The sequence below is a fragment of the Acinonyx jubatus genome, chromosome A1 (assembly GCF_027475565.1).
Source record: "Acinonyx jubatus isolate Ajub_Pintada_27869175 chromosome A1, VMU_Ajub_asm_v1.0, whole genome shotgun sequence".
NCBI classification, from domain to species: domain Eukaryota; kingdom Metazoa; phylum Chordata; class Mammalia; order Carnivora; family Felidae; genus Acinonyx; species Acinonyx jubatus.
In genome coordinates, this window is record NC_069380.1 from 210,789,642 (window position 1) to 210,813,925 (window position 24,284).

General features: G+C 43.8%; 1 protein-coding gene across 9 annotated transcripts in view; it reads right to left on the minus strand.

Annotated features, from left to right (window-relative positions):
• PDZD2 (PDZ domain containing 2) overlaps positions 1-24,284 on the minus strand; it is a 364,850-nt gene that overhangs the window by 149,363 nt on the left and 191,203 nt on the right. The window lies entirely within an intron of this gene.

Consider the following 24,284-nt stretch of genomic DNA (forward strand, 5'->3'; position numbering starts at 1 on the left):
GAGTAGCAATGCATCTAGGAGGCGTGCTGCCTCTGAGGGACCACCACCCGGCACAGAAGGTCTGTGGCTGGTTAACTGGGTAGTCTGAACGAAATCTGGAGGAGGCCACAGGGCCCCTAGAGAGGATCAACTGTTGTGGGCACAGGCTCATCAATTCCTTTGCCAGGGCTTGAGAGTGATGATCTAAGAAAATCTGAATGTTACAAATAAATGCTAATTTTCCTCACTAGAGCACAGGCAATGGGAGAGTAGGGGACATCTCTTCCCAATGTTCCCTTGCATCACTGCACAGTTCTGGAAACATCTAACACAACTGTTCTGAGAAAGTAAAGGTGTCTGGTGAAGCCGCCGTAGAGCTTTCAAAACAAACAGGAATTCGTGTCTCAAACTTTGCATCTCTCCCCGTGACAACTGGGCACGTTTGCACCATTTAAGGCTTCCTCCGCGTCCTACATTTTGCTCAACTCAACCTCTGTATATGCTAATCCCCGCCAGCCTTGCTCTAAATATTTTATGCTGTCCCCACCTCCCTTACAAGCACATGTCAGAATTACTGAGGCTGCGAGGCTGGGTTCAGGTTTGCTTCATCACCAGCTTTCCATGTCAGCTCTGCACCAGGAGTGGTACCTACACAAGGTGGCCTCGATTTGAACTGAGCTTTCCAGCTGGAATCAAACCACCTTTGTCCCGCAATCATTGCTTCAGTTTCTTCACCTAAGAGCACAAAATTAGAAATGGCGCCAGATTTCCTTGGGTTACTCTCATATTTACATCTGTCCTCCAAAAAATTTTCCCAGTTGTGCCCTGAGATATGCACCACTCACTTACAAAATGTGCCTTTTCAAAATGAGATCCTTGTGTTTTATTCCTAAAATCTTTAGTACGAATCACTGGGAAGGATGGTGGAGATTTTTGCCATCCGTGACTTCAATTTACAAAACTCCCAAATTTTTAATGTTTTGGAAACTGCATGTGCCACTTGAACTGAGAATTTTCCTAGCTGTTCAATTCTGGGATCACGTGGCCTTGGAGAAATCATTGAGGCCCTCTGTGGTTGCGTTGGTGCCGCTAAAAAGTTAGAGATACTGACATTTGTGTCACTGAGAGGCAGGGAGTATGAGTGACATCTGGCTCCAGCTCTCAGCAGTAGAGAGAATGCTGGGGGTGGGGACGGTGGAGGGGGGGAGGTGGGGGGAAGGACAACGACCCAATTAAAATGCAAATGATTCCTCTGCCTGTTGCTGCTAAATGAACTCTGAAGGAAAATTAATACATAGACCACGAGCCCCTGGCCACATCAAGATTTCAAGATGACCAGAAAAATGCAAACTAACCTAAGACCCTTCCTGATGACTTTATCTCTGATGTGTAAGCTCTAAACCCTAGTCACGGTGAATCAGGTGCTGAAGCAAGGTTTGGTTTGTTTTCCCCAGTCACCTTGAGTTCCTTCAACTTCAACCTGTGTACTCATTTGATAATGGAAACTACCCATGTAATTTCCAGCAAAGAAAGACAAAACCCACGCTGACAGCACAGAGTGGGGAGGATGGCCTCACACAGTGTGACTGTGGTTTCTTTAAAGGACAAGACGGTTAACAAAACTGTGTGCCACTGTGTCCAGAGTTTGAGCATGTAATTCTTGTAATAACTTTTAGAACCTTTTTTTTAATGTTTAATTTTATTTTTGAGGGAGGGAGGGAGAGAGAGAGAGATGCAGAGAGACAGAGAGAGAGAGAGAGAGAGAGAGAGAGAGAGAGATGTGGGGGGGTGGGGGACACAAAATACGAAACAGGCTCCAAGCTGTCAGCGCAGAGCCGGAGGAGGGGCTCGAACTCACAGACCAAGAGATCATGACCTGAGCTGAAGTTGGTGGCTCAACCGACCAAGCCACCCAGGAGCCTTCCCCCCTCCTGCCCCTTTTTAAAAATGACTCTTAAGAGTCTTAATGTTTGTTATCTTTTCCAGTTTTACAGACCACCAGTCAGAAATACCAATTATGTTTGCCTGACGTAGCCCCACTGATAAGAGGGCCATCAGCTAATTCTTGGGTTTTGTGTTCCTTTCACTTCTATACACTATTCTTCCAATCAACATATTACTCTCAAGTCTATTATTTTCAGACCTTGGGCCTCCACTCGGTACTTTTTTCAAAAGCAATTGGAAACCTGAAGACTGAAAAGGTATATACAGTGTATTTCTTATAAAGAAGAAAGATGCTAACCCTTTCATCACTTGTTACTTTTGTCATCTTTGTGCTCAGCACGTGGGACCCAGCTGATGAAAGCCCTGATTTAAGAGAGGCACTTTGTGGGAATGAAAGGTTCTGCTCCATGCACCCCGCTGTGTGGGCTTCAACCAGTATGCTGGAGTCTAGAGGAAAGGCTTCTGCTATCAAAATGTAACTTGGGAAAATACCATCACGCTGGAGGGACCCTCAGGTTAGCCCAACGCTCGGCTGTACCACCTCGAGCCAGAGCAGCAGAGCAGGGCAGACGGGGCCCGGCACTCAGAGGAGCATGCGAGTGTCCCTCTGGATCCACGAGGCACCAGGAACTGAGGACGAGCACTACTCATCTGATCTTGGCGTGCTGCGGCCCAGGCTGGGGCTGGGACCAGGGTGACGTGTCACAGATGTATCTTGGCTCGTCAACCCCCATTTAGTGGAAAATCAGATCGCCCTCATTTCCCCTATTCCCTTGCAGCCTGAGTGCAGGCCCAGGAAGCTACTTTCTGCCAAGCAGACCTGGATGCACAAGTGGGCGGCGTTCCCCCACCGAGACCGCAGCCTCGTGGAGGTTAAGCGCTCCTGCAGAGGCGCACGATTCTGGCGCCCTCTCCCTAACATCCTGGGCCGGGGCGCTGTGGCTTTTCCTGCTGGAACAGTCCCGCCGTGCGGTTTGGCTCTTGTCCTGGCTCTGCAACATCCGAGCCTGATGCTGGTCCCTCCCGGAAGTTCTACGAGCCACCTGCTAACTAACATCCTTTACTGCATCCCTTTCTGCTTAAACTAGCGACAGGAATTTCTGTTGTTTGCAGCCAAAAGCCCTGCTGGGCTCAGCAAGGCAGAAAGCAGAGGGATGACAGGGAGCAGGGAGGGCAGCGGAAGCCAGCTGGCGGGAGCAGGGCAGTGCCACATGCGCTAAGTCAGGGCTTTTCCATCCAGTGCCGTGTGCCCAGTGAGGCCACACGGCATCATCCGCAGAGCACAGGCTTCAGTGCTGGCTGGACGCGAGCTACAGTCTCAACATGACTGCCTAATCTCTGTATTTGCTGGGCAAGTTTCTCATATTCTCGGAGCCTGAGTTCACTCATCTACAAAATGGGAACAATGCTATTTACTTAATAGGGTTGTGGGGAGAGTAAAACTAGGTAATGTATGTAAACAGCCCAATATATAGGGTCTAGGGACCAGGAGTTATACCAGAAATAATACAGCTACCCGCTGCCCACCGCCCCCCCACCCCCACCCGCCGCCAGCCTTCACTAACTGATTTGGCTTACGTGTTAATATAGAGAAATACATCTATTGTGTCAAAATCTAAGATTATATTTTTCCCTAAAATTATCCTCAAAAAAGACAAAGAGGTCTTATATTTGAGTCTATAACAGTTATTTTTTTTTATTTTTTTTTTCAACGTTTATTTATTTTTGGGACAGAGAGAGACAGAGCATGAACGGGGGAGGGGCAGAGAGAGAGGGAGACACAGAATCGGAAACAGGCTCCAGGCTCTGAGCCATCAGCCCAGAGCCCGATGCGGGGCTCGAACTCACGGACCGCGAGATCGTGACCTGGCTGAAGTCGGACGCTTAACCGACTGCGCCACCCAGGCGCCCCAAGTCTATAACAGTTATATTGTGAATCTCCCTTTCAATTAATTTGGGTGGCAAATTATATTTGGAGAAGACACAATGGTCTCAGGTCAGCTGATAACATTTTAGATGTTTAGAGAGGTAACAACTGGTTTAAAATAAAGGGGGAGAATAAATTCAACAATGAATTTAACAATTATTCTGGGGGGAAATGACCTCACAACTTAGGTGCTGGATTTCTTTGTAGCCGAGTAGCATGGTGGTTAAAAGCATGAACTGTGGGCGCCATGGCTGGGTTTGAATCCTGGCTCTGCCTTTCACGAGCTATGTGACTCTGAGCAAGTTTCTTGACTTCTCTAGACCTTGACTCCCACAGTAATATGAGATAATGAAGGTATCTTTCTCATAGGTTGCTTTGAGGAGTAAGTGGGCATAATACACGTAAACACCTATGACAGTGTTTTTGGCACACAGTAAGTGCACGTAAATACAAGGCGTTCTCAGTTATAGGATGAAGGGGCAGGAGAACTGTGCCACAGTGACAGGAATGGACTCTTGCAGTCTTGGAAAAAAGGTCCAGTGACAGCACTGTATGTGGACATAAAAATTGCTGTCTCTTAAATAGTAAAGGTGGAAATGACGGTGGCTGATACACTCTGAAAAATGGACCTATTGGACTTACAATGGGGCTCTGAGTCTGAACAAATTTGCTTCATAAAGTATATGAGTGTGAGAAAGAATATTTGAAATTAATATGTCATTTACATTTTAAGTGGGATTTTAAATATGTGTGAACCAAATTGATAAAACAGATAGTACAGACACGACTACTTCAGGTACAGTGACACATAATTGGGATGCTGAATATCATACGATTAGTGTACTAAACATACTATTTCATGTATATTTATGTTGGCCAAAAACCTTTTTGTAGATCTTCTTATGTGTGGGGCTTATATTCCATGATATATGGTAAAAGAAAATGTTCTTACTCCTTCACCAGCATAGAAAATTCAAACTGATATCGAGAAACATCTTAAACCATATGTCCCTGCTCTCTTAAATTAGTGCTCTTATGACCCCATTCCTGTTTTTTTTTAGATTTCAAACAAAAACAAGCAGCATCAAAGCAAAATAAAATAAAATGGAGGGAAATGTAAAATATCTTCATGTGTCTTAAATATACATAACATCCAAAATGGATAAAGATGTTCCCCCACTGTATTTATCAGATGCCTTCATTATGCCTTCATTTTCTTGGGGGTGGGGATAAAAAAATCCAATGAACATAATAAGATTTTCTGCATTCATAAGGCGTGGAACATGATACACAGAAAAGATTATATTTCACGGGGTCTTATCTTTGCTTCACTGGAAATGGAGAGATGAATGTAGCCAGATACTCCATAGCATGTAGTTTTAGTGGTTCTTTTGAAGGAGATACACAATAACCTTGAAAGGCTTGTCAAACATTTATGATGTTTATGACGTATGAAGGAGAATCCAAAGGGTTACAAATGAGGCCACTTAAAGTGCTAAGAGGGGATCATAACTCAACCGCCAACAAAGACAACTATCTATTCTCACAAAATAGCCCCTTTATGTTGACCTTGTTTGTCCTCAGTTCTGTTTGCATGTGATTACAAACTCTTGCTAACCAAGCATTCTACCCAGAATTGGTTTCTACAGTTCTCAAAAATTTAGACAGAATTAAATACAGTTCTTATTGGGTATCAGACTATCCAAATGTGGAAAAATAAATCCAAACCTTCTGTTCAAGACATTGTAAACAGCCTCTTAATAGATTTCCCAAATCATTGCTAAAACCAAACTAATTAAGACATCAGTAAGATGAGGCACATTTCACTTGTGTGGAATCTCAGTTAAAATTATCTCGATTTCCTACTTAGCAACACACACACACACACACACACTCTCTCTCTCTCTCTCTCTCTCTCTCTCTCTCAAGAACCAGGAAGAATCATTAAAGTTAGTCCAATAATTGGAAAGAAAGAAAAAAAAAGATGGACATAAAAGAATGGAGTGATGTATAACTGTACTGAGGAAAGATATTTGGTAACAATAGTCAAACCTTTCCTACATTTCCAAAACCCGGTAACAAAGGTTACTTCTTCTCCTTTTTTTTTTTTTTAATGTTCATTTATTTTTGAGACAGAGTGTGCCAGTTGGGGAGGAGCAGAGAGAGTTAGGGACAGAGGATCCGAAGCAGGCTCCACTCTGACATTAGCAAGTTCGATGTGGGGCTCAAACCCACTACCCATGAGATCATGACCCAAGCGGAAGCGGATCAAGTGGATCAACTGACTGAGACACCCAGGCCCCCAACAACAAAGGTTTACTTCTAGCAGGTGGGCCATCTCCTCCAGGCCCTGACTGGGGAGTTCCAAGCCTTTCAAGTCATCTAAAATGTTGAGAACTGATGCTGCCAAATTCAGCATCATCAGAAGGCACACAATATTTGAATAACGCTGCTGTTACTCTGGGAAGCTCTCAGCAGGGAGGTGAACTCCCTCTCAAGACGACACATTTCTGGGGCGCCTGGGTGGTTCAGTCGGTTAACTGTCCAACTTCGGCTCAGGCCATGATCTCACTGTTCGTGAGTCTGAGCTCCGCATACAGTTCTGCGCTTACAACTCAGAGCCTGGAGCCTGCTTCAGATTCTGTGTCTCCTTCTCTCTCTGCCCACGCACTCTCTCTCTCTCTCTCTCAAACAAACAAACAAAAAGACGACACATTTCTGACCAAGAAGAATATGCAGAAAACCAGAATGGGGTAATATTTAATGATGTTTAGGCATCTGCTGGGTTGGAAAATGCAAACATCTTTCAGTGAGACTCAACTCAACCCAAAAGGAGGAAAAGACAGGCCAAAACACAGATGAAGATTCCACTACCCACCTTGGTTAGGAGAGGAAGAAAAGCAGCCCCAGCATCCTTGGGGTTTGGGTGCAGAACACCTGCAAGGTAGAAGGAAGGTTTGCTCTGCATTCCTTCATCCATTAGTAAAAAAAAGGGGAGGGGTGCCTGGGTGGTTCAGTTGGTTAGGCATCCAACTTCGGCTCAGGTCATGATCTCATGGCTTGTGAGTTTTGTGAGTTTGAGCCCTGTGTTGGGGTCTCTGCTGTCAATGCAGAGCCCGCTTCAGATCCTCTGTCCCCCTCTCTCTGCCCCTCCCCCTGCTAATTCTCTCTCTGTGTCTTTCTCTAAAGTAAAAAAAAAAAAAAAAAGGGAGGGGCAGGAGCACTCATTGGACCTACTCCCTTTGGTAAAGGCAGACTCACTAGTATAATTTTATAGGCTAATTTAAAAGACAAGGAGCAACATTTAGCATGTGCTGCTTCTTTTCTCACCTCAGCTTTATTCAGTGTAATTGTGCCCAGAATTCTTTATCTGTACTTTCTAATAACATTCATCACCTACAGCTTGAGTTATACCCTCTAGGCTCAAATTCCTGCATCTTAGCTCATAGGTGACGCTAACAGCAGCATTCATTGTTTTCTCCAGGAAATATACTGGCATGTTTACAAACACTGGTTCAGTTAAAAGGCCCTGGGAAGAAAAAATCTATTACATTTTCTGACGTCAGCCATGACCAGCCTTGCCCATAGTAACCACTCAATAAATGTTTAAATGAAGGACTGGAAACTAAATAAACTTTTCCTGGATTTTTAACAGTTGTGGCTGTTTTCATTACGTTAACCCTGACCAGTCTGTAATTTGTAGAAAGATGTAGCATGGTCCTATTAACAATTAAGCTTAGGGGCGCCTGGGTGGCTCAGTGGGTTGGGTGTCCGACTTCGGCTCAGGTCACGATCTCGCGGTCCGTGAGTTAGAACCCCACGTCGGGCTCTGGGCTGATGGCTCAGAGCCTGGAGCCTGCTTCCGATTCTGTGTCTCCCCCTCTCTCTGCCCCTCCCCTGTTCATGCTGTGTCTCAAAAATAAATAAACGTTAAAAAAAAATTTTTTTTAAATAATTAAGCTTATAAGAAATGGCATAACTCAATGCTGAATAAATATCGCATGATGAAGATTTGTTGGTTATTATTTTGCTGATTTGTTTTATTTGTATTTTGCCTCACTAAAACAGACACACTTAAACACTGCTTTAAAATATTCAAGGGGCACCTGGGTGGCTCAGTAGGTTAAGCATTTGATTCTTTTGGTTTAGGTCATGATCTCATGGTTTGTGGGACTGAGCCCCATGTCCGGCTTTGCGCTGACAACATGCAGCCTGTTTGGGATCCTCTCGCTCTTTTTCCGCCCCTCTCCAGCTTGTGTGCATGCACTTCCTCGTTCTCAAAATAAACTTTAAAAAATAAAATATTCAAAACTGGGGACACCTTTCTGGCTCAGCTGGTAGAGCACACTACTCTTGATATCTCAGGATTGAGAGTTCAAGCCTCACATTGAGTGTGGAGCCTACTTTTAAAAAATAACAAAATATTTTAAAATGTATATTTTTCACTAATTAGAATGACATTACCTCTCCCAATTATCTTCTTTTCATCCTTAACTTACCTAACACTTTCTGATTTTGACTTATGAGTGGTAAGAGTTTGTCTGTATTTTCTGAATACAGTCCCCTTCTCGGTTAATTTGTAAATATTTTCTCCCATCCTTTTCAGCAAATGGGGCCGGAACAACTGGAAATTCACATGAAAAAGGAAAGAACCCAGACCCCCCCCTCCTCACACCACATAAATTAACACAAAGTGGATCACAGACCTAAATATAAGAGCTAAAACTATATATTAAAAACAAATCTAACAACTCAATAATAAGCAGGCAACCCAACTGAAAAATTGGCTTAAGATTTCAATAGACATCCCCTTAGCGATCCACAAAGAGACAACAGGCACACAAAAAGATGCTCCACATCATTAGTCATCAGGGAAGTGCAAATAAAAACCACCATGTTCACACTGTGAATCATTCAAAGCATAACTTCACACCCACTACAATGGCTATATTCAAAAAGGCAGATAATAACAAGTGTTGGCGAGGATGTGGAGAAACTGGAGCCATCGTGCATTGCTGGTGGGAATGTAAAATAGTAAAGCCACTTTGGAAAAGTTTAGCAGTTATTAAAAAATATTAAAAATAGGATTATATGACCCAGCAATTCTATTCTGAAGTATATACCCCAGAGAAAACATATGTCCACACATAAACTTGCTGAGGAATGTTCATAGCACCATTATTCACTTTGGGCAAAGGTGGAAACAACCCAAACATCCATCAGTTGATACACTGGACTCTTATTTGGTGATAAAAAGAAATGAAGTACTGACATACCTACAACATGGATGAATCTTGAAAACATTATACTAAGTAAAAGGAGCCAGTCACAAAAGACCACGTATTGTTTGATTCCGTTTACGTGAAACGTCCAGAATAAGAAATTTATAGAGACAGAAACTAGATACGCGGTTGCCAGGAGCAAGGAGATTGGGGGGAAATGAGGAGTGACTGCTAATTAATCCAGGGTTTCTTTTTGGGTTAAAAAGAATGTTCTAAAATTAGATAGCGATAACATTTACACAACTCTGAATATACTAAAAACCATTTAATCGTACATTTTAAATAGGTGAATTGTATGTACGTTTAAGGAAAAAACAAAAAACAAAAAAACCCACCTCCTAGGAGGACAGATGAGGGCATGTGGATTCCCTAACACTATCTGCCCCTCAACGAAGGCACTGAAAATTGACTGAGGGGAAGTACTACTCAAATTTTAAACGGGCAAAATCAAGGGGAACTAAAGCTATCTAGGTTACTTAAAGTCACTTATTCTTACAATAGTTAACCCAAATGCATATTTTAAATGCTTGGCAAGTACAAAGTTCTTAGGAAGATAAGCTCTAGCCTCTAACTCCCCATCCCCTTTTCTGAACTGGCAACGTATCAGTGCTTGGGCAAAACAAGAAAAATTATCCAACTATTTTTTAATACGGATAGTAAGCATCTGTCCAAGAAGATTCATGAAGACAGTTTTTCATAGAAAATTAAGAAGTAAAATAATCTAAGCATTCTTGCTGGTTTTCCCTTCCCCTCACCCTGCATTCCACATAAACCTTGGGGCCCAGAAAAAAATAAAAAATAAATGGGAACATTTAGTTGCCTTCTTCTAAGAAGTTAAGGGTCGACACTAGTAAGGCTTTATACAGATAAAGAAACACAAATTCAGGGAAACAAAACTAGCTGTTCCTCAAGATCCTAATTAAGAGAGAGAGAGAGCTTCTAGAAGCTGAGCTAGTCTTCCACTTTCTGTCTCTCAAGAAATAAATAGCATTTTACACATGGAATCACCTAATTACGGTCTCCAGTTTCATTTTGTTTTGGCAGGGCCTTGCTTCCTCAGGCCAAGGCAGACAGACGCTCAACAGCAGGAACAAACGGAGAGTGATAAAGGCACGCCAGACCCTGTGGGAGCCTACGTCCATCCCCTCTATCCTGCCTGTCTTTCTCAAAAAAGCAGACCCCCCGTTGGGCAGCCTGGAGCTGACCTCCCTTCTAGGCCCTTCTGCCTATCACCTTCAGGTGAGGGAGGAAGCCTGACTTCCATCAGTAGTAACAGGTGAGCCCTTTACAATTCTGTCTATGTGTAGACAGCTTTCTCTATGGGAAGAGTAACAGTCAGCAAATCCATAAACCAGTTCAGTAAAGGACCACATGTGTTCGTAAGTATTTCCTGTCTCAAGCAGTCCCAGAACCATGGAGCGGGGCGGGGGGGGGGGGGGGGTACTCTGGTGCTATCCGTGCCTCCCCGAAATCAGAGTGGAGAGGAATCTCCAGAGGAAGCAAAGATGAGGACCCACAACCACCCATCCCATTCACTCACACTCCGCTGTTCTCCAACTCCTGGCCACCCTCATTTACCTACATTATTTGCTGCAGTCTGCGTGTCATGTCATCGGCTTTATGTGCATTCTTATCATGGAAGCCCAGCGACCAATCTGAGTGGGAAGCATCGTTATTATCCCGCTGGTGTATGCTGCTCGCTTTGAACTGTGCTCCCCTCTTACCTGGGGAAGGATGTCACCACACATAGTGTGTAGACACTGAGTCTTGCTGAGCCAGCTCCCTCCCTGGCTCCAAGTGAATCGCTAACCAGCTCACCGAGGATGGCTTTTGGGGGCAGTCCTAGGGAGAGACAGAGTCTCTCTTTTAGTAGAAAGGCAGCAGACTTCTCACATTTTCCTGGTTGAGCAGCTTCCTGCTGACCATCCAGTGTCAGGATGTGTATCTCCTCTCTCCTGTACTGACTAGATCAGCTGGAGCTGCCCTGCCACACTGCGTGTGCTGATGTACATCCGCAGGTAAGAGAGCAGCACAGTTCAAAGTGAGCAACACACCCCAGCAGAACAAATCCCTGAGGGCTGTCGAGCCCAGAGCTTATAGATACGCGGGATGGAAAACGGACACCCAGCTAGGAAGGAAACGGGGCAAGAGTAGCTCCGGGAAAGGCCTTCTGTGTCAAAGCAGTGAATCCCCTGCCTGCACTTGCAGCTCTGACAGGAGCAACCTGGAGTGTCCATGTTGTATCCACTCCGTCAGCTGTCCTTCATCCCTGGCACCTGGCTAGAGGAGGCATTTTTGTCGCTGCTCTCTCCTAGAGCTTCCCTGCACAGGGCTCACTGTCCTTTACACTTTACACCTGTATGTCCACACTTTTATGTCAGCCATTATGTGCAATTACCTGATAAATGATAGAAGCAGCCAAGTCTATAAAGGCGAGCCTGGTCTAACGGAAAACCAACGGGCTTTGAAGTTAGCCAGCTCCGAGTCCTAGTGTACTCTACACTTTTGGGGGTGTGACTTTAGTTCTTTGTTAAGTAAAATGCCTATAATACAGTTCACTCCAGGGAGGAAACAAAAGACTAAGAGTCATCACCCTTTAAGGGCAAAGACGAAAGGTACACACAACAACAATCACTCAAAATGATCCCTAGTATCATGTGAGTGTTTGTGACGTGTCTCTTCTGTACTTAACAAGATTGTGATTTATTGGTAGTTGGGGACTTTACTCATGCTGCTTCTTTATCTGCCCTAATCCCAGAGAAAGAAAACATCTTCATACCAGTAGAAAGCACTCGATAATGCTGGGGGAAGGTAAGGAGTCTTGAGGTCAGTCATAATTGGGATCTCAAGTGCAACTTCAGCCAATGTTTCTTCTGAACGTATGCTACTCCTGACTTAGACCTGAACATCAGGCAACACAGAGGACCAACAACAGAGATGCGTGCGGCACTCAATGGTCCAAGGGGGCGGTGAGTGGCTGGGGGAGTATTATTGCAGAGAAGATAAAGAAAAGCCCAAACGGCCCAGATTCTCCAAAGGCAAGAACACAGTGTTCATGTTGTGCTAAGGGTTACCGAAGCTTCCTTTCCCAGAAATATCTCCTGCATCAGCCTGACATAGTCCCGGGGCCCTAAACGCTACGGTGTAAATTAATCCATTGGTTTAGGTATTATTTCAGAAAGTCTTCTAAAATAGAAGTATGTTTCTGCAGGAGGAAAAATATTTTAACCTTGCATTTTTCACACAGGGGGTAATGTATAGAGCAATTTTAAAGAAAATAAAATCTTATCAGACCCCTACCATATATCCATGGACCTCATTTTGAGTAATATTAACTTAAGAGTATAAAATCTGATTTTATTGCTATATCTTTCAGTTAGAAATTATTGCTGAAAAAAGAGGACTTTGTTCTCAGGAACCTGCAAAATACTTTTAAAAAGATTATTGTAATGAAAAGTTTAAAATATTTTATGCATCTAAAAATTTAGAAACCCTTGTTTAACCTATTTAATGACTTGTATTAAATTAATGCCTAGCTCCTAGCACACGGCTTGGCTCATAGCAGGTGTTCAATAAATTTGTTTAGAGTGAATGCATTCTATAATGATTAGAGGCAGAGGCTAGGTCAAGTTCACAGCATCAAACACTACTGGGGCGGACAAGTCCAGGCCAGCACCCAACTGTGCTGCTGGGCTTGGGATTTAAGAAAGAATCACCAGAGACCATCAAATAGGAGTCTGGTGAGCAATGAAGTCACCTAGGACTTACCCATGGGCTAACACTGTCCATGTGTACCACCAGGAAACTAGCTGATGAGGACTCACAGACCTTACTTGCCCCACAGATGCCACTCTGTGCACACATACACTTAGTGTAGTATAGTTTTTTGTTTTTCTTTTTTTTTACTTTTCTGTCACAGTACCTGGGAGGTGTCAAGAGAGGGTCAGAGGCAAGCCTGGTCCCATGGAAAAGGGGCAGGTTTTAGTCACCCAATTCTGGATCTTACCATTTACTGGGTCAGTGTCCTTGGGCATGTTCCTTTTTCCTTTTTTTCTTAAAAAATTTTTTTTGGGGCGCCTGGGTGGCGCAGTCGGTTAAGCGTCCGACTTCAGCCAGGTCACGATCTTGCGGTCCGTGAGTTCGAGCCCCGCGTCAGGCTCTGGGCTGATGGCTCAGAGCCTGGAGCCTGTTTCCAATTCTGTGTCTCCCTCTCTCTCTGCCCCTCCCCCGTTCATGCTCTGTCTCTCTCTGTCCCAAAAATAAATAAACGTTGAAAAAAAAAATTAAAAAAAAAATTTTTTTTAATGTTTATTTATTTTAGAGAGAGAGCGAGCATGAGTGGGGAGGGGCAGGGAGAGAGGGAGACACAGAATCTGAAGCAGGCTCCAGGCTCTGAGCTGTCAGCACAGAGCCCAATGCGGGACTCAAACCCATGAACTGTAAGATCATGACCTGAGCTTAAGTTGGACACTTAATCAACTGAGCCACCCAGGTGCCCCACGTTTCTTAAATTCCAACTTAAGAGTTTCCTCATTAATAAAATGGAACTAACAGCTGTGTCACAGGATGTTGGAAGGTGTAAACCTAAGAATGTATGTAAAAGCCCCCAAAACATCCTTGGTGGTTAATAGTAAAGCTAGTAACCTAACAGTGACAGGAGGACAGAGCCTGTTATCCAGGGTCATGAAGAAAGGAAAAATTCAGTATGTGAATGCCTAAGGCCAGGCATAAACACTGCAGTCTTTGGGCAGGGCTGGGAACAGAATGGAGGTGAGGAAAGGAAGAAGGAGAGCTCCTTCTCCAGGAAGGTATGTTTACTCTGTGGCTGAGTGAAAACAAAGAGGAGGCAGATTTACCACATGTTTGTGTCAGGTGCCAGGTAGAACTTAAAAAGTCATTCCATTGGCTCAGACCAATGAGAAGATCCTCTTTTGACAAATCCAAAAGCCCCAACAGAAGGCATGTCAATGAGCTGAAAGTGACTTGGCAAAAGAAAAGAGAGAAATGGTAGCTACAAAGCATTTGTGCCCCCAGTAAAGTGGCCCAACAGTGAGGCGAGGAGGTGGTAAGCTGAGAGACTCCAGCATCTGAGAGAACCTTCGGTTTGCCTTCAGAGACACTTCCTTCATCCATCATTAAAGATTCATTGAAGTGGGGACAGGGCCATTCTCAGCACATCCACCACCTTCCAATCTTGTAGGCAAGACCAGTTCTTTCCAAACTTCATTTCAGGATATGGTAAAACAAGAACCAGAATAAAATAAAATCTGGATACACTACAACAATAGCCAGATTATTATAAGTCTCCATGCAGATAGGAGTCTGGAAAAGCAAAATATAGTTGATATGTATTGGATGGTAGAATTTTCCCTTTGAAAGATTATTTTTTAATTGTTATTTTATTAACACAATATGCAAAAGCTGGGAAGGGAAACAAGATCAAGTCAGGAGCAGCCCAATGTTGTCCATACCACAGCAGAAGAATGTGAACTGAGACCACTATTGACATCATACACATCACGCCAACTTCTGACCCACTCAGCAGTATAACAGGAAGCCGCAGCCCACCAAGTCCAGAGTTTAGCAGATTGAAAGGGTGAAGGCTACATTTTTTTAAAAAAGTTTATTTATTTTGAGAGAGAAAGAGTGTGTGCTTTCGTGCGCATGGGAGGGGCAGAGAGAGGGGGAGAGAGTATCCCAAGCAGGCTCCGCACTGCCAGTGTGAAACCCATTGTGGGGCTCCATCTCACAAACAGTGAGATCACGACCTGAGCCATAATCAAGAGTTGGATGCTTAACTGACTGCACCACCCGCCCCAACCCAACTTAAACCTTAAAACAGACTTCAGACATATCTGATCTACTCCACTGGAAGGTCACCTACACCCATTAGAATTCATTAACCACATACTTCAGTTTTATACAAACTGCAGTCAATACTGGACTAGACAGTAATTTGGGTATAGGATGATCTCAAGAATGACTCTTGGAATATACAACCTTCATCAGTACGTGACTCAACCAAGGCCTACACAAATAACCCCACAGATGCCCACAGGGGCAAGTCTCAAGGTCCCTCCTGGTCAAAGCATATAAATTCAAGTTCATTTGTCTTTGCTTCCTTCTGAAAAACCCTCTCCACTGCCACCTCCCACCCCGGCACCTTGTTTACACCCCTGTTTCCATACCATTTCAATTCAACTCAGTGCCACAGTATTACATTTGTTTATGTCCCTGTCTCCTTGCCAGACTGTGAGCTCCTTGTGAGAAGAAACCAGATCTTCATTACCAGTGTGCACCCCAACTCAAGCACAGTGCCCGGCACAGAGCAGATGCTCCATCTGCTGTTTTCCTTGGGGCATGTTGGTTCAAACTGGTTATCCCGGCATCATTATGAATGCCGCCTTTCGCTCACAGAAGTGTACTTGCATGTCTGACAAATCCTACAACCACCCTGTTAAGAGAGAGTAGATGAATGTTGGATGTTGGTTTTTTTTTTTTAAGCTTATTTATTTTGAGAGAGAGAGAGCGAGTGAGTGAGCATGAGCAGGGTAGGGGCAGAGAGAGAGAGGCAGAGAGAGAATCCCAAGCAGGCTCCATGCTGTCAGCAAGGAGCCCAACGTGGGGCCTGAACTCACGAACTGTGAGATCATGACCTGAGCTGAAATCAAGAGCTGGTCACTAAACCAACTGAGCCACTCATAAAAACCACCCCGGCTGTTGGTTTTTATGGAGTTAGTTTGTTCATTTTTTAAGTCATTTCCCCATTATCTGCTGCAGTTACTGTAGGTAGATAGGCAGGTAGGTTGGTGGTTGGGTAGATAAATAGACTGACTGAGAAGCAGGTAATCCAGAAATTAGTGTGTTAAGAATTAGAAAGCATGCTGGGTAACTTTGATTTGTTACAGCAGATTTCCCTTCTAATTATCTAGTCAATCCTTTGATGACAGTAAAGGGACTTTGCTTTCTCTGAACACCCTGGCACGATGTAGATGCTGGATGAGGCCAGTAATGGCTAGAAGTGTCGGGGGCAGTGGAGAAAGCCACACTGATATTAAATCCACACCAGGACTACTGAAAACCAATGATGTTGGCAAGCATTCGCCGTTCCAACCCAGATGTCACTGCTCCGTGGCTCAGAATTCTGCCCATGAAACCACTCTCTCTCTAAGCTGCCCGTAAGAAATGGAAAATCCCCCAGCTTTTCTTATAGTCCTCAAGGATGGAAGAGTGGTAGGAACCAGAGAAGGTGAGGATGGTGCTGGCACCAATTAACAGACTTGGTGTTTAAGGTTCTGGTTTATGCAGCAGCAAGGGGCGTGTTAATACGGTTGCCAGAAACACTGATAAAATCAGGATTATCCAAGTGTATGCCATTTGTCTTGGGGTCTGGCCTTTTTACAGCACATTAAGGATAGGAAACTAGAACCACAAGTCTCCTCGGGTCCTTTCCCACTTGTAATTGTCACAGACAGAGCCACATAAAGGGGGCCAGAGGGGAGGGGAGGACTTCACCTGTCTGGCCCATTTCCTCTGGTTCCAGAGAAACTCCTCCTTGGATTTAAGGGCCCAGAGGGCTTCCTCAAATCCCGCTGCTTATTACGCCTGTTTGATTTTAAAGGAGAAGATTAAATACACAGTCCACAGCCAAGATTCCAGATGTTCAGCAAGCCTTCCTTTTGTGGTTAGGGTCCCCTGCTAAGTCATACTTCTAATTAACATCTGGGCTCTGAGGGGCTGTTAGAGATGGGAGTCAAGGCAGAGGGGCCCTGGCCCTAGTCCCAGCTCTGCTGTTTTACTGGTCAACGAACCCATCCTTTGGCTTCTCTGGGTCCTGGTTTCTTCATTTTCCCTATTGGGAATAGGCTACCTACCAAAAACCTCCACCCCTCTCAAGCAGCCTATGAATGTCAAAGGGGATTAACTCAGGAGTTCTTACAGAAAAAGCATAAAAGCCCCCTGGAACTGCACTACCCAACGATACCCCCTCATCACATGTGGCTATTTAAACTTACGTTAGTTAAAATTAAAAATTCAATTCTTCAGTCACACATTCCAAGGGTTCAATAGCCACACGTGGCTACTGGCTATCATACTGGCCGCCAAAGATAGAGAACACTGCCATCATCGAGAAAATTCTGTTGGACACCACTGCTCTATAGCCTCTTTTGGATTTCTCAAAAAAACAAAAAACCCAAAAAACCAAAACAACAATAAAACACAAAAACAAAACAAAACAAAAAACAGAAAAGAACATCCCAGCCCTGTCAAATATTCAGGAAGGCAATGGTCCACATGTATTTTAACGCCTACAAAGAGAGAAGCCCTTTGTGTTGACACAGTAGGGCCACAACTAGGCTCTCTCCCAAAGAAAGCAGCAGAGTTTTTGTTCCCAACACATAAAACAGGCACAGGCCAATAGGGGACAGTTGTCCCACAGCTCCCCTGCCTGTTATACTCAGATCGCTCCTTCAGACCTAATCAATTATTTACACAGTCCTACTTTCAAGAAAGTGCATTTTCAAACATTCTCTCAATAGAAGTGTTAGGTTTGTGCAAATCCAGGGACCAGGGAGACCCAGTCACTTTCACTGCTTCCCACCTGACAGGACTGTCCTTACAGCGCCCTCAAATGGCCAACTCCAGCTATTTAACAACACCAATGGACACAAACCTCCCCAGGGCTAAGTGTTAAAAGCATTCCTAAAGAAAATGGCCTGAAACAGAAGCTCCTCCCCTCCGATCTGTTTTTCACTGGCCAAGGATTTATTGGCTCTTGCAGTAAATTAATCAATTGCCAAGGGAAAGTAATACCATGGCTCCAATGTAAATACTTGTTGGTAACAATCCTTCAGTGTGACACTTCAGATTTCAAGTGGCTGGGTGGCCTTCCAAATGCCTCATTAAAGGCAACTTTATAGCATTAAGAGGAAAAGGCTCTGGGATTTTCTGTACAAATGTATAAATCTTTCCAAAGAAAAACAATAGAACAATTCACGAAATGTATGTGATTGGGGGAAATGGGGAGGAGAAGCAAGCAAACAGAGGAAGGAGAAACTGAGAAGCAGAGAGAGGTTGGTCTAGAGATTTTCCTGGTTCCATGCATTGGGGTATCTTGATGCTGGACACCTCTGTTCTGCCCAACATTTGTTTACCCATCATCCAATGGGACTGCTCTCCCAAATGGTGGGGTCCTAGGCCTTGTGTGTGTGAGTGTGTGTGTATGTGTGTGTGTGTGTGTGTGTGTGTGTGATCCCAGACTGATGGTATCTCTGTTCATCTTCCTATCCTTCAGAGTATTTACCATAAAGATTTCCAAATAGCAGTCAATTAAAATCAGTTAAGCTATTGACTTCTCTCAGTGAATGATTTAGTGTTAAGAAAATCTATATAATCAACAGTTGGTTGTTACTACACTGAGTGCCAATTATTATAGAAATGCTTGGAGAAATACCCCCAACCCCTAAAATAATTTAACATGCCTTGGAGAGTATAAACCAGCAAGTTAGCAGTTAACAGAAGACCACTACCTCAAAAAACCTAATATTTGGTCTTGAGCAACCCAACCCTATTTTCTTGTTTAGGAAACGGTCCATGGGCATCAGCTGCTCCTTCGAAATCCCAGTACTCTAAATGGACCGAAACGGCGGCACCCCTGGAACCCAGGCTTGGAAAATAGAGCTGTTTCCCTCTGATGTGGCCCCAAACAGCAGTCTGTGTTTGAGGTTAACCCCACTTTCACTGCCCTTAGCTAAGCAGCCTTTCAGAGCTCTGTGTGGCCCCCAGTAGGCCAATCTATTTTATTTTTCCTTTAGAAAAAGCTTTAAAAAAAAAAAAAAACAAAACTAAGAAAACTGATGGTTGAAACCAAAGAGAAGAGAAAGTTCTGAAATAAGAGTGTGTGCACATGCAACCCTCTGCATTTGTGCTGGTGGTGATCTCAACTTTGTCTTCCTAATTGACAGTTCTCTGGGTAGCTATGCTCAATTTTCAAAGATTCCTATGGAAAATTAGTCCCATTGTTCCACAAGAACAACAGGCAACTGGTGATAAGCAGAGCAAGATAAGGCAAGCAGACTCCCGGATCTCAGGCGTGGTACTTTTCTGCTGTTAAAACAGTTCCTATCGGAAGAGCTGCCATCTCGATAGCATCCTCGATCCTCAGGTTGGCCTCTAAACCTCAAAAAGCATAATGAAACAGAATACAGTGTGTGGATGAGTGAAAACTCGCAAACTCATAATGTGATCCCCTCCACTAACACCTGAAGTCCCTCCTCTGAGAATCTCCAGGGCACCAAATTCACTCCAAGCATTTCCGAGGCAAGAGTCGTTTTCCTAATACAATTCTTACTCTAAGAATCTGTATCTGTGTTTTGGACTATTTAGCATGCACTCTGCAACAGGCTTGTAGGATTTCTAGAACATATCAGAGTGGTCAATATACAGAAACCAAAAGAAACAATGAGTCCAGCTCCTATCAAAACTTTAGGAACTAGGCAGAGAGAGGCTATACTCATCCAAGAACTCATAAGCCTACAGCCTGGCACAAAGTCTCGCACCCAGTAGACATTCAACGACATTGACAGAATCTACTTGAAGCATTAGTCCTTCTGGGCCTGGTGTGTGGAGTCAATTGGTCCTAATGCAAGAACTGAATTCCACCCTGGGCACGAGGACCAGGGACGTGGCAAAGGACCCAAGACATGGCAGAGGGCCCACGCTCCATCTACAACATCCTTCACAGAAGCAGTTTCCTGCAGGGAGTTTGCTGGTCCTCTGCCAGCCCACAGTTCTCAGAAGGGTGAAAGGGCAAAGGGAGGAATTTCTTCAGCTGGCAAATCCTCAACGAGGGAGGAGGGAGGAAGGGAGTGGGGGCAACAGGCTCAGCAAGCTGGGAGGAAGAAGGAGGGGCAGGGAAGGAAGAGGCCCACGGGAGGCACAGCAACAACTTGGCAATGGCAGGGCAAACGAAACCAAACTTCTGAGCCGCTACCCGTCTCAGAGGTCGTCTTGTACAGTGACAGGCTTTCAACAAATGTGTTAATTGCTTAAGGTCTGTATGGATACATTCTTTCTGCATTTTACCCAAATTATATAGATAAGCCTTAATTTCCTCTTTAATTCCACTCTCCTTCCCCCAAATAACCACTGTTTTCTGTTTTTCATCTAGACCTTCTGGATGCAGCATTTACATACTGTTATATTCATATAGGGCAAAAAATATATATTGCTTTACTTAATTGGCTACATATTGTACCTACCACTCTACACTGTGTTTTCTCTCAATTTAATGATATGTTTTAGAGTTCATTCTATCTACACAAAGAGACCCACTTCCTTCTCTGAAACTGCCACATAGTTTTGCACGATGTGGACTGTGTTTTATTTAGTCACTCTTGTATGGATGTTTAATTTGCATTTCCCCCCATTTCAAACAGTTCTGGAGTGACTAGACATTCAGACACAAGTATTTTGCTAGAATACAATTCTAGAGGTGAAAGCGATGGGTCACAGCTTATGTGTAATGTGACAGAACAGCTGCGGCTCACCCCCCCTCACAGTATGTCAGCACTCCTTTCCCTAACCTTCCCACACCTGATTCCATCATTCTCTTCATTTTTGCCTAAGCCTCACCTTAAACGGGACACGATCCAGAATGGATGGTGGACAGTATTAGAAACAAAGAAATCCCACTGCTTTCCATTGGAGAGATTAAGCATTTTGTCTCATGTTTATTGGCCATTTGCATTTTCTCTTCTGTGATTTGCCATTCCTCTGCCCATTTTTCTTTTGGGTCATTTACTTTCCCCTCGTAACTTACAGGTTTTTACATATTCTGACAATCTGTCTGTTATAGATGTTTTACACATTTCTCTCAGTCTTTTTAAAGTTTTGCTCCTGGAATTTTCCCACAAACAGGGTGGTTTCCTATGCACAACACAGCGATGTCCAAATTGTTCTTTTCAGTGATAAATTCCTTTCTCCCATCCAGGGGAACCCCCAGTAACAGACAGACAACAGCCAAACTTCTCTGGTTGAGGATAAACCAGCCTCTGAAGGTCCTACCAACCCCCCCCCCCAACTCCAAACTCTCATTTTGAGGGACTCCTCAGAGCTTCCAAGAGCAGAGGTTGAAATCACAGATTCAGTCCAATTCCCTCATGTAACAAATGACGAAATGCAGGATAAGGCTGCTGGAGGGAGGAGTTCAAGGTCTCCTAACAGAAGTAAGACCAGAACTAAGCTCTACTCTGGTTCTAGGAACCCAGTACAGTCTTTAAAGTATAGAGTCTAGTTTCATTCCAATTTGATATGACAACAAAACACAGCTATTCGGCATTTGATTCGTGTACTTTTCTCCCATCAAAGAAAGTAACATGCTAATAAAATAAACAGTGAAATAAAATTTCACTCAAAAACTCAACTTAAAAAGACACTTATCATTGCTTTCCAGTTGTATACTACTGTGTCAACTTCCTGTTTCTCCCTACTAGAACATAAGCGAAATGAGAGCAAGGAATCCTATCTGTCCTTCTCTTCTGGATCTCTAAAACCCAGAACTAGGCCTGTCAAATTACAGGTCTCAAAAAAATGCTCACCTCCAAAACCATTCACTATAGCTAAAAACAAGCAAAGAATGATCCAATCTGCTCTTGTAAGAAATTTCAACTGCACTTCTCAATGTAACCTCTGCTAGGACAGCCACCCATTAGCAGGTGGCCTAAAAAGTGAGATGTAAGAAGGACTACCAGGGTCATGAAAATCCAAATGGAATAATTGAAAGCAATACTGCTGAGAACCTACGACCACTCTCCTCCTCCTCCCTATTTATGGAATGCTTTATTTAGGCTTCTGGTTGTTATGCCTGTTTTTAAGGACATCTAGAGCTTCAAGGCCCCTTTCAAAAACCTCGTGGAGATGGAGTCAGCCATTCTAGTGTGGGGTCTTTCTCTCATCTGCTGTCCTAATTACTGACTTGAGATAATAACCTTGAGGAGGTTAAGCAATTATAGGACCCAAGTCTCAGGTTCCTCTTCTATAAAGTGGACACAGGAATAGGGCCTGCACCTCTTAGGTTTCCAGGTTTAGTGTTGATGAATGTATGTTGCTTAGCAATGCCACACACATGGAATCAATGGACTTTGTTTTCACCACGTATCAGGTCTGCAAAGCCATCAACTTGTAGGATGGGTTTTTGCACGTCCAGAATGAGGGGAGAGAGTAGACTAAACACTCTCGAATATGAGGAAATGGGACGAGATAAGCCAGCTCATAATTATTAAAAATACACTCCTGAGAGAATAACCCTAATTTACAGAGCAAGTCAAATCCAATTGTAATGGCAAATATTAGATGTGGGTCTTAAAACTCTTTGACCACACAGGGGCAGAGTGATGGACAACCTTCAGTTAAATGTCAACTGGCTGATTAGAAATCCCAGTCCCAAACCATAGCCAGAAGGAATAAAACCAAAACAGAAGAAAACAAAACAAAACGAAACAAAAAACAAAAAACGATAGCCAGAGGGCTACCTTTCTATCTCTGTGTCTGAGGTTATAGGAGCGCCTATTTACTTGACTTGGCTGTGGGGACACTTACATCCATCCCCCAGGCAATCACAAAGAATGTGTTCTGGCCCAGGCCCACCACTCCAGGGAACAATAACCATTTCATACATTGGTATTTAGCTACAGGGTTACGAAAGCCCTATAGCCAATCAAAATAGGGTTTCTGCAGATCAAGTTCTGATCTCTGCCAATGAGAATACTGGCTAAAGCCGCTGTGGAAAAGCAAAAAAGAAAAAACATTCTGTTCATAGAATTTCAAACATGTTTGCTTCCTACGCATTCATAAGCATGGTAACTAACACAGGATGAAATGCACTGTATAGGGGAATGTTGGACACAGGCAATTTGTGTGTTGCAAAATTTGGATGCATCCTAAAAGATGTAAATAATAATAGAACAATCTGTGTCATCAAATTGGCCAAAGCAGGACTAACCTCCATGGACTTTAGTACAAATCATAAATAAAAATGCCCACATTACTCTGGTCTTTCAAAGTCAGGTGTTGCTAGAGAAAGCGTGAGTCATCTCAGAAGCCCACCTTTGGTGGAGTCAACGTCAGATCCAGGGATTGAATCACACCCAGATCAGCTTGGTCACTGAAAGCACCCTTCTTTTCATCTCAGAGAAGAATCAAGATTTACTGTATTTAACAAAGATGCTGAAGATAAAGAGAAGTGCTATGCAGAAAAACATTCAAAATCTGCTTTGAGAAGAAAGAAAATCCCCGATCCTCGCAGATCTCTGAAGCTCTGAATGTTGGAGAGGCTGGAAGAGAAGGAGCCAACAAATAAAATGCAAGCATGAAAGAGCAACCAGGTTTGCCTCTTGCTAAAATTGATCTGGTGATTCCTCACGCTGCGTACTCTTCTATCCCCCGCTAAGAAGAGACCTAGAAGAAAGCTCTCAGAATGACTACAGATGCTCTCAACTCCAGCCTTTGCGCTCTAAAACAGAGCGCATGACAACTTGCTGGTCATACTTGAGGAGAAATGTCAATTCTTAATACCTATCTGAGCACTCCAGCACCAACAGGACTTCGAATATAAAAAAATGGCTGGCCACCCCCAGCGGAGTAATCATGTCAATGTCATAGTCCAAGTAGTACCTTCAGTACTGTGATGAAGTGTCCACCTTCATCACCGCACAGGGCCACGTTTCTACGGTGCGCAGGCAGCGACAGCAGGGTATACAACAGCAGATATTTAAGACACTGGGTTAGCTATTTTCCATCAAATTTCAAAATAAGCGGAGGCCCTTCAATCACTAGGGGCCCAGAAACCTTACAGCAAGCAATGCCATTCAGGGTTTCCAGACTGTCTGTGTTCTTCTGAGGGTCAGATAAAGAGAACAGTGCTTTAGACCAAAATTCTAAGAAGTCAAGATGGGTGATGGGGACACTGAGAAGGAAAGGAGCTATTCATGTGGGAACAAGAAAAAAGGCCAGTGTGGGAGGCCTGGGCCAGATAGCACTTCCAGTGAATAGAGAAGGGGCCCAGAGACCTGCATTATGATACTAGCACGGTCTTACCAGAAGTGATGGGATTACAGTAAACACAGCAAAGTGTTTTAAAGCAAGTTACAAAG